Consider the following 10,681-nt stretch of genomic DNA (forward strand, 5'->3'; position numbering starts at 1 on the left):
ATTTGTGTAAGAATTATCTATTATAGCCTATTTTGGCTAGAGAGGTTAATAGGGATAGGTGCTTGTGGTGTGTAAGTGAGAATATATCTAGGTAATAGTGAATTGTGGAAGAACATAGATGGGAATGATGCTAGTTTTCTTTTATTTTAGTTCTTTATATATATTTAGTATTGTTAAGGATTGGCTTACTCTATATAAGCTAGAGAGTGATGGATTTTAGAGTTTATAATTGTTAGTATATGATTGTTTATGATTGCTTTTTAGATATATACCTTGTATTTTGCTCTGGGAAGTGGGGGGGGAGGGGGGGAGGAGGGGAAGTAGAGGGGGGGCAGGGGAGGGAGGAGGGAGAGGGGGAGGGGGGGAGATAGGGGGGAGGTAGGGAGGGGAGGAGGGGGGGAAGGGGGGTTTTTCAAAGGAAAATTGTATTTTAAAACTTTTCAATTAAAAAAAAAATATGCCAAATATATAAATAGCTCGTCACTACAAAGCCTATTGAGGGGACTCAAATCAGTGAAAAGTGAGAAATTAAGTACCAGAGTGAGCTAAATAACAGAGTGCCAAGGATCACGTCTATTGGAGGGCTTTCGTGTTATGCTTCCTGCATTTTTCCCCTGCATCTATTCTCCCTGCAATTGTTCACCATTCAGAAAAGGGAAACATGTTCTCTGATTGGCTTCTTCAGTCTTTCTCAGATTTGCATTAAAAAGCAAAGATTGGGAGAAATGTGGAATAAAGAATGCCAGGATCCATTGCCCTGGTTGGTATGTTTGTACAAGATTCCGAATAATAGATGAACTCATAACAGAGCTGCATAAACTAAAGCTGAAATTTGCTAGGCAGGATTTATTGTTAATGTCATATACAAGCACGGTGATGAAGTTAAATGTAAGTGGAATAATTAATATCTCTAGTGAAAGATGGAGAGTGAGAGACTGACTGTCTTCAGTAATGTACTATTTGAGTATTGTACCTTTTAAGATTTGGGTCTCCTGTAGCCACTTCAGATATCAGATGCTACAGAAGGAGAAACTCTGTGGCTGCCTCTTTTTCTCACACAAACACTAATGGAGACTTTTGGGCAAATGCCAAATGTCAGACATCCGTGCACACACACTTTCACAATAATCTAAACCTTAACATAATTAAGGGGAAACAGCCAGGTTTGAGGCCTCTCAAAGTGGAATACCGGTATGTCAGGAACTGTAGTACAGAGAGCAGGGAAGAATATTGTGTATGCAACAGGTATAAACAATAGGCAGAGCTTTAATTGCAGCATTGCGACTGCCATTTTGATGTTTTTTTACCTCACTCCCCAACATACAGCTGCAACGAAGCAAATCCATTATGGTCATATGTCATATCACAGTCATACAGTTTGTGTTTTTGCAGTGGTCATAGAGCGAATGCAATGGTTGTAAAGCAAACGTGGTTGTAAAGCAGATGCAGCAATTATTAAGTCAACACAATAGTCTTAAGCAAACAGTATTTTACTATGCACAACTTTACCAAAAAAAGTAGGTGCCATTTTTCAGCAAACCATTGTAAAATGCACTCACATGGCTGGGACACTGCAAACAGCCCTAAATATAGCTGTGTTGTCAAATGTTCAAAGTTTGGTCATGTAATCATTTTTTTTGGGGGGGGGAATCATCAGAACTTTTAATCTGAGTTGTAAATCCTTTTTCAGATAGGTCATAACTTTGAATGGCCACTAAACAGCTGGTCATAAAATCTGTCTATTCTGTAGATATTCCTGCAAGAAATACCAGGAACAGTGAATTTTAGCAAATACACCTTATCATATATGGCATGATGTATGTTCAGAAAGATACTTTCTCTTGCTGAGTATCTGTCTTCCACAAAATTACAGAAATCAATTCTTTTTGCCTCTAAATAATGTCTTTTTTCTCAGATTTAAAGAAAAGTGTTTGCCAGCAATATTAGGGTTGTGATTCAATTAAGGCTGCAGTCCTGAACATGCTTACCTGGAGTTACCTCTCTCAAACAAAATGGAATTTTCATCTAAGAAATATGTGAAGAATGTTACACTATTAATTAGATCCACATAATGTTCTTATCTGTGTAAAAACATACTTTTTTTTAGATTACACCCATATGTGCTACTGGGAGTTTAATTTAAAAAATGAAATTATTCATTTTTCTCTTCTACTCACAATAGGGGAATGTCTCTTCCAAGGTAGCACTTGCCATCTGCAGTTTTATAAAAAAAAATGTAAGATTTGAAAACAGGCTAACCAATTAATTAAGGATGCCTTCCAAGTCAACAGAAATCACTAATCCCAAACACTGCAGCTGCTAGGAAGGCATGAAGGCAATGAGGTATCCCCTTTTTAAAGAGGGTTAATTAAGCCTCCACGAGAAAAGGCTCTCTTTGGTAGGGGTGTCTCCAGCACTACTAGAAAAATGAGACAACCAAGTCCTCTGCTCCAGAAGGTCATTTAAGGTGCCATTTAGTTCACTTTCCACTGTGCCTTTAACAGCAGCTGAAATGCAGAAACAAAGGAAGAGATGTTTTTCCATACTTGCTTGCCAGGCAAAGCATGACCTTCTAAATTTCCAAGCACTAGTATGCAGTTAAATGCACAAGAGCAATGCAAATGAATAAAAATCTTAAAAGAAAAAAGGGAGTTGTAGCTCATTTTCATTCTAAAATAATAAACATGGGAGTTCTCTCTCCCCCCACCTTACACACACACACACACACAAAGTATCTTTCTTCTCTGGCAAATCATCAATTTAACAAGCATACTTCTGTTGATCAATGCCTCCACTTCAGGAAATGCTTTGTGAATCCATGAGCTCCAGATCTACTGGTAAAGAGGTAACCTGGATTGATTCCCCCCCCCAAGAAGTGCTTTAGATGTTTGCCCTGCTTTAATATCAGATAAAATATTGTTTCATTGCAAGTGCTATGAAGCCAGTGTGGAGCAGAGAATTGTATTTCTTCTCGGAAGACAGAATATTTGTTTCCATAAGGCTTCCAAACTGCAAATTTTGACAAATAGGGCTCTACTGAAAGTCTATGCCACAATACAGTTAACATCAAGTATTGCTAGTTTGGTTTAGTAGTTAAGGCACCTGACTAAAACCAGGAGACTGTGAGTTTCTCAGAAATCTTTCTGAGGAAGAATGCTAACAACCAGATGACTGAAAGGAATATAAATCCTTCCATTCTCCACCATTCAGTTAGAACTGAAGAAGCTTCTTGGATGAGAAGCAAAACATCTTCAAGGAAGTCCAGTTGCCCCTTGAAAAAAGCACCTTGAGACAACCATGATCTGGATGACTGAGAATCTCTATAGACATTATGGGCAAGGGTATTTGAAAAATCTAGAAATGTTAATTGGACAATAATTCAGTCAGAATTAGCAGAGGGTGCAGCCAAAGCTTAGGGTAGCTACTTAATGTCAGGTGCTGACTCCATTGTTATCCCAATACATTACCATCTAGGAAATGTTTTAGTTGCAACTTTTCTGCATGGAATGCTACTGGCATTTACAGGCTGAAAAGCAAAAATAATGAAAAAGATTGGCATCCTTATTTTAAAAAGAAGGCTAGAGATTATGCAATAAGTAAACTAATGAAAGTAAAAGAGGGATTGATTCTTAAATGTAATAAAAGGCTGTGGGTTCATGGGGCCTTGGGATCTGGGGGTTTATCTTCCTTAGTTCTGGATGGATTTGCACTACCCCATATAGACCCTGTGCACAATGTGGAGCTTCTCCTAGACTTGAGACTCCTGCTCAAAGAACAGGTGGCAGTCATGGCGAGGAGAGCTTTTACACAACTTTGTGTTATGCAGCAGTTGTTCCCTTTTCTGGATCGTAAGGCCTGTACACGTTCCCTGTTCATCTCCCTGTTGGATTACTGCAATGCATTCTACATGGGGCTACCTTTGAAGCCTATTTGGAAGCTACAACTGGTACATAACCCAGCTGCGCATACAGTTCTGGAGACCTCTTGGGTGGCACATGTAACACTGCTGTTATGAGAACTGCAGTGGCTGCCAGTTTGCTTTCATATCTAACTCAAGGTGTTGGTTACTATCTTTAAAGCCCTTTACAGAATGGGTCCAGGGTACCTGAGAACCATCTCACCCCAATAGGACTAACCCACCCCACTTGTTTCGGTGGAAAGGATCCTGTCAGCCAAAAAATTTCATCTGGTGAGGTTCAGGAGAAGAGCCTTTTCTGCTGTGGCTCCTGCTCTCTGGACTATTCTCTCATCAGAGTTGAGGTCCGCCCCAACACTCCTGCCTTTCCAGAGGAGCCTAAAAATGTGGCTCTGTTGTTTGGCCTAGGGCTCTGACAAGGGCCTGCTACATTGGGGGTGGTTGACAGGCTAGAGAAGATTCTCACCCCCCCAGGACTCCCATCATCTTGGTATTTAACTTTTAACTTCTCTATTCATTTTTTTTCTAACTTTTTATCTAAGTTATCTAGCATTTTCTAACTTTTTATCTAAGTTATCACTGTATCAGTTGGATGGGCAGCATAGAAATTAATTAATTAAAAGAATTAAAAATGTTTCATTTTAGAGCAAAGTTTATGAGATAATCCAAGACCTGTGATCCTAAGCAAAGATACTATACACTTCTTGGAATTTCTCCAGGTGCTACACTTCTGTGGCTCAGTGAATAAGCAGTGCAAATTAGAAATGGAAAAGCAACCTTAGCTGCACAAGTTGATGGGGCTTTGGAGGATCACAGAGTACACGAGTAAAAATCATGCAATAATAAGAGCTCAGAGAAACAGGCACTCATCCAGCACTTTGCCTTGGCACCAGGGCAAACAGAAATCTGTTGTGGTTGTGTGTTCCTCTACGAGTAGGATTCTTGAATGCTGTGGATTTTGTGTTTTAATCCTTGCATACCACCCAAAATCACCATTGTGAGATGAGCAGACAGATCAATCAAGGTTAATCTAAAACTGCCTTGGGAAAGGATACCAAAAATCTCTGGATCACTCTGGTTGGAAGCCAGATTCCTAAGTTAACTTGCAGACCCAGGTACATGAGTAAGGGCTTCCAATCAGAAGGTGTGGTGATGTTCACTACCACAAGGGCTGGTTTATAATTAAATCATAAGCACAAGTGAATGAGTGTGACTCAATTCACTCAGCCCAGACATCATCTCAAGTACATAATTTACAGCTTTGCTACAATAAGCACAGGAGGAAACCTTCTGAAATAACTGGTGGCACAGATAAAAGGAGATGCAGCAGCCACATACTCAGGTCACTAACACTGGAAGTATTTATAGTATTGTGTGGGGATTCAAATTTGGGGGTTGCAGAGAACTAGGGATGCATATTTCCAATCACTGTTCAGGTCTCAAATTTCTATCCACAAAGCTGGTATTCTTTGCCTGGTACCATCATGCTCCTTAACATATTCTTATAATGATGTTCTTATAACTATATTAAATTAAATGGAAAGATTATTTGGGGGAGCCATTTTGAGCTCTTTGAAGGAAAGGTGGGATATAAATGTCCTCAGTCGGGACAAAAGGCAGGAATTTAATCAGATGAATTAGAAATTTCCAAGCAATAAAACACATTAATAGCCAGATGATTTGGAAAACAAACATGTCTCAACTATGTGCTTAAAATTTATTAACCACACCCAAAATAACTGCATGGCAATTGGGTTACGTGAATCTAAACCAGATCTTCCCAATCTGGTGCTTTTAAATGTGCCAGAACACAATTCTTATTTTCTCCTCACCAACATGAACTGGGAGACATCCCAAATGCCAGCACAGAGGTACACAATCAAAAGAACTGCTCAAATGCTTAGTTGAAGGATCAAGGCAAGCAGAGACCTGCTTGCAGATTGAACAAAAAAGCAAGGTGCTTGCTTTCCATTCAGCGAGGGATGAACTCACCTGTTCTTCTCTTGCTCCTCTGGTGACTCAGAAATATTATCATCTTCTCTTGTACTGCTCCAGGGTCAATTTCTGAGCTCTGAGACAACATCAATCTTGAGAAAGGGAATGGCAACAGAAGTTAAGAGGAGTCTGCAGATACCCTTCAGCTGTTTCCCACTGAACAATAGTAAAAGCTAGAGGCTTTGCGATCATTCAGCTTGACCACTATTAAGGAAAGCAGCAGGCTGTTTGTGCATTTCCATCGCCAATTGCTTGGATTACTTCTCTGTTTCAGAAAATAGCTAGGAAAGCTTTGCTCGGTGAGGTGAAACTCATCAAGAGCATTGTGAAGACCAATGGAGAAGTGGCCATCTTAATTTCATTTCATGTTTCATTTGTGTGCCTCCTTTGATATAGTACAGACATGTCAAACACAAGGCCCGGGGGCCGGATCCGGCCCGCGAAGTGGTTTAATGTGGCCCGCGAAGCCATTCTGGAAACAGTGAGGGAACGGCCCCCACTGCCTTGGCCCTGGCCCAGAGACGCTCCTTCTGCCAGAGACCCTCAGATCTGTCCCACTCCTGACCAGGCCCCCATAGGCACCCTTGATGCAAACGATGCAGAGCTGGCCACGCCCACCCAGTAGGTCATATGCACTCTAGCCACGCCCACCTTGGCCACGCCCACCTGGCCCCCTGAGGGTAACCGCAATGCTGATGCGGCCCTCAATGAAATTGAGTTTGACACCCCTGATATAGTACATTAGATAGCACAAGTGGTGATGCAGGGAAGTAATATTGATATTGAACTAAATAGTCTTGGGGAGGGGCTTCTAAATTGCCATGTGTGTTAATTGCTTCAACTGTGAAACACACAGCTATTGTCTCACCATGCAGCGCCTTCATGACAAAAGAAGTTCACTTCTCCTGTCCTGATGCTAAACAGCTTTACTACAGGATGAGCACTTTCTGGTTAAAGAAAAGAATAGGATTTCTAGAGTAAAGATACTATAAAATACTTATTGCATAATATGTACATGACTGGTAAATGATGCAAGGCTAGATAACTAAGGAGAAAGAGAAGGCATTGTAGGGAAGATTATTTATACTGTCAAACTGTGCTTAGGTTTCCAGCGAGGTCTTCATCAAATGCAGCTCCTCTCAAATGAAAAGTCATATAAATGAACCATGTGAATCTCATTTGCACTCATTTGTTTAGTGGCTGTTAGGGTTACTGAAGGCACTGGGAAAAAAGTGACGTACAATCAGTCTTTGCAATATACAATCATTGTAGCAACCTCATAGTCAAATGATCAGGCAACCAGCATGTTATTTACAATCATTACAACATCCTGGGGTCATGTGACTGCCATTCATAACTTTCCCAGCCAACCTCTAACAAGCAGAGTCAATGGAGAAAGCCGGATTTCCTTAATGACTGCGTGATTCACTTAACAACTGCAGTGATTCACTGGCAAACCCCCCTAAAACTGAGCATGATTCACTTAACATCTGCCTTATTTAACAACAGAAATTCTGATCCCAAGTATGGTCATAAGTAGAGGACTATATGTACTGCAGATCTGCAGTAGAAACATCTGCACAGAAAGACAGAAAAAAAGAACCAAAGTACAGGTACATTATACTGTAGGTGGTACCTTGCTCAACAGTAGTAACTGTGAGAGGGATCTCAGAGTCCTAGTGGACAATCACTTAAATATGAGCCAGCAGTGTGCTGCAGCTGCCAAAAAAGCCAACGCAGTCCTAGGCTGCATTAACAGAGAGATAGAATCAAGATCACATGAAGTGTTAATAAAACTTTATAACTCCTTGGTAAAGCCACACTTGGAATACTGCATCCAGTTTTGGTTGCCACGATGTGAAAAAGATGTTCAAACTCTAGAAAGAGTGCAGAGAAGAGCAACATAAATGATCAGGGTACTGGAGGCTAAAACATATAAAGAACGGTTGCAGGAATTGAGTATGTCTAGTTTAATGAAAAGAAGGACTAGGAGTGACATGATAACAGTGTTCCAATATCTCAGGAGTTGCCACAAAGAAGAGGGAGTCAAGCTATTCTCCAAAGCACCTGAAGGCAGGATAAGAAGCAATGGATAGAAATTAATCAAGGAGAGAAGCGACCTAGAACTAAGGAGAAATTTCCTGACAGAACAATTAATCAGTGGAACAACCTGCCTCCAGAAGTTGTGAATGCTCCAACACTGGAAGTTTTTAAAAAGAGATTGGACAACAATTTGTCTGAAATGGTATAGTGTTTCCTGCCTGAGCAGGGGGTTGGACTAGATGACCTCCAAGGTCCCTTCCAACTCTGTTATTCTATTCTATCCCTATGAATCTCATAATTGCCATCAGGTTTTACTAGTATTAATATCAGTAGACCAAGAGGCCTCTAAGACCTTGGCTGGGTTCCAAGACCAGAAACACAACCCCGCATTTCCACATTGCACTGAATTTAATAGAACTTATTGCCAGATTGCAGCCTGAACCATAAAGTGACAACCGGAACCATACCTTAAGGCATCCATTCCTTATCACAGTGGCACCAGAACAATAAAATATGTGCCCCAACATCATAACACAAGCTCTACCATTTTGTAGTTGTGACACACTTTGGTGACTGTGTGTGCGCCTCTGAGTAGTGTTGACTCCTGGAGACTTGCCTGCATTTTTGTTGGCAAGATTTCAGAAGTGTTTTGCCATTGCCTCTTTCCTTGGGCTGAAAGAAAGTGACTGGCTCAAGGTCACCCAGCTGGCTTTGTACCTAAGGCAGGACCAGAAGTCATGGTCTCCTGGATTCTAGCCCACTGTTCTGACCACTACACCAAACTGCTCTTTTGTAACATTATATAGCACATAAATACATAAGGGATGGAATTTTCATCACAATATTACAATACCTGCTTTATCTTTGTCCTTCATCCACAGATATCTGTGACTGTACACCATAAAGTATGTATTAATAGAATAATAGGATTAGTACAGAACATCAAAATCTGTACTAGATCAAACCCTTGATCAGTGCAGAAATCCAAATGGAAAGATCCGTGTCTAGCCACATCCAGTAATGGAAAACCAATCACCTCCCTTGGCAACTGACCATGCAGTCAAACCATTTTTATTGCTAGAAAGCATTCCTAACATTCAACCAAAATCAGCTTTCCTACAACTTAAGACAAGTTATTTCACATCCTGCCTTCTTGGACAATAGGGAACAAATCATGGCCTACTTTTGTGTGAAGTTCCTTCAGGTATTTGAACTATTCAGGTAGTCCTTGGCTTACAACAATTCATTTAGTGACCATTTGAAGTTACAGCAGCACTAAAAAATGACTTACGACCGTTTTTCACACTTACGACCACTATAGCATTCCCCATGGACATGTGATGAAAATTCAAACCCTTGGCAACTGGTTCATATTTATGACGGTTGCAGTGTCCTGGGGTCATGTGATCCACTTTTGCAACCTTCTGACAAGCAAAGTCAATGGGGAAACCAGATTCACTTAACAACCATGTTACTAACTTTAAGTTGTTACTGCAGTGATTCACTTAACGACTGCGGCAAGAAACGTGGTAAAATGGGGCAAAACTCACTTAGCAAATGTTTCACTTAGCAGCAGAAATCTCGGGCTCAGATGTGGTCATAAAACAAGGATTACCTGTACTTCCACTTAGCATACTCAGTTCCTTCAGCCTCTTCTTGAGGGACTAAATTTCCAGTCCCCAAATTAGCTTCATTGCTTCACTTTACGTCTCTTCCAGCTTGCCTGGATCCTTTCCAAGTATAAAGTCCATGAACCAAGATCCTTATTTCCCAACTTCAGCAACTTCAACGTGTGTGGACTTCAACTCCCAGACTTCTCCAGCCAGTATACTAGAGAACAAAGTGAATATAATAACTTCCTGTGCTATGAAAGGAATGCAGCCAAATAACTAAGTTTCCTTCTTTTGCTGCCAGGTTGAATTGCTGACTCGTGTTCAGTTCAGACTCAGAAGTGCAATTCTCCAGCAAGATACTTCCTTTTCTATAGTATACGTTTGCTCTGTCCCTACAACTTTACACCAGGTACTGCAATAGGGCATCCATACTTCATTTTTAATACGGAATAATTCACTGAGTTTGTATGATGTTTTTCCTTTTAACATGTCTGCTCTCAGGAGTACTTTTAAGCCCAGAGTATTGGGATTTACATTAGGAATACTGCAGGCAGAATTTTCCATTGCAATTTTCTGTGCTGTCCAACTGATTGTTTGATAATTATATCAATTTTGCCTTAATTTTGATTTATATCAAAAGTGCTGAAGCACAGGAATTATTGATTTCTGATTGCAGGAATTACTGACCTCTGCTGGATAGATGTTGATTTGCACACTGGGTTTTTATTCAAAGCTCGTACTGTAAATGTGTCCCATTAGCTTAAAGATCTTGTTGATAGTAGTTATCCAATCTTAAATTATCAGAACTTTTATTTAAAAAAATGTGATCTAATTTTATCTAGTCTCAGAAATTCTTTGAAAATATACACCTAGAGTAGTAAAAATATATATGATATAAGAAATCCCTGTTTAAGCGTTAAGGGCAAAGAATGTCATTCTGAAGATAAAAAAATGAGATTTGCTGGTGTGGAAAGAATCTCTAGGGACCTCTAATCCTATGCGATGTATGGGTAAGATTCTTCAGAATTAAACTAATCCCAACGGATATTCATAGAATATCTTCATATACATCATCTTAGTGGCAAGCTGAAAACTTCTCATGCCTGTCACAATA

This window comes from Vipera ursinii (genome assembly GCF_947247035.1).
Source record: "Vipera ursinii genome assembly, chromosome: 1".
NCBI lineage: Eukaryota > Metazoa > Chordata > Lepidosauria > Squamata > Viperidae > Vipera > Vipera ursinii.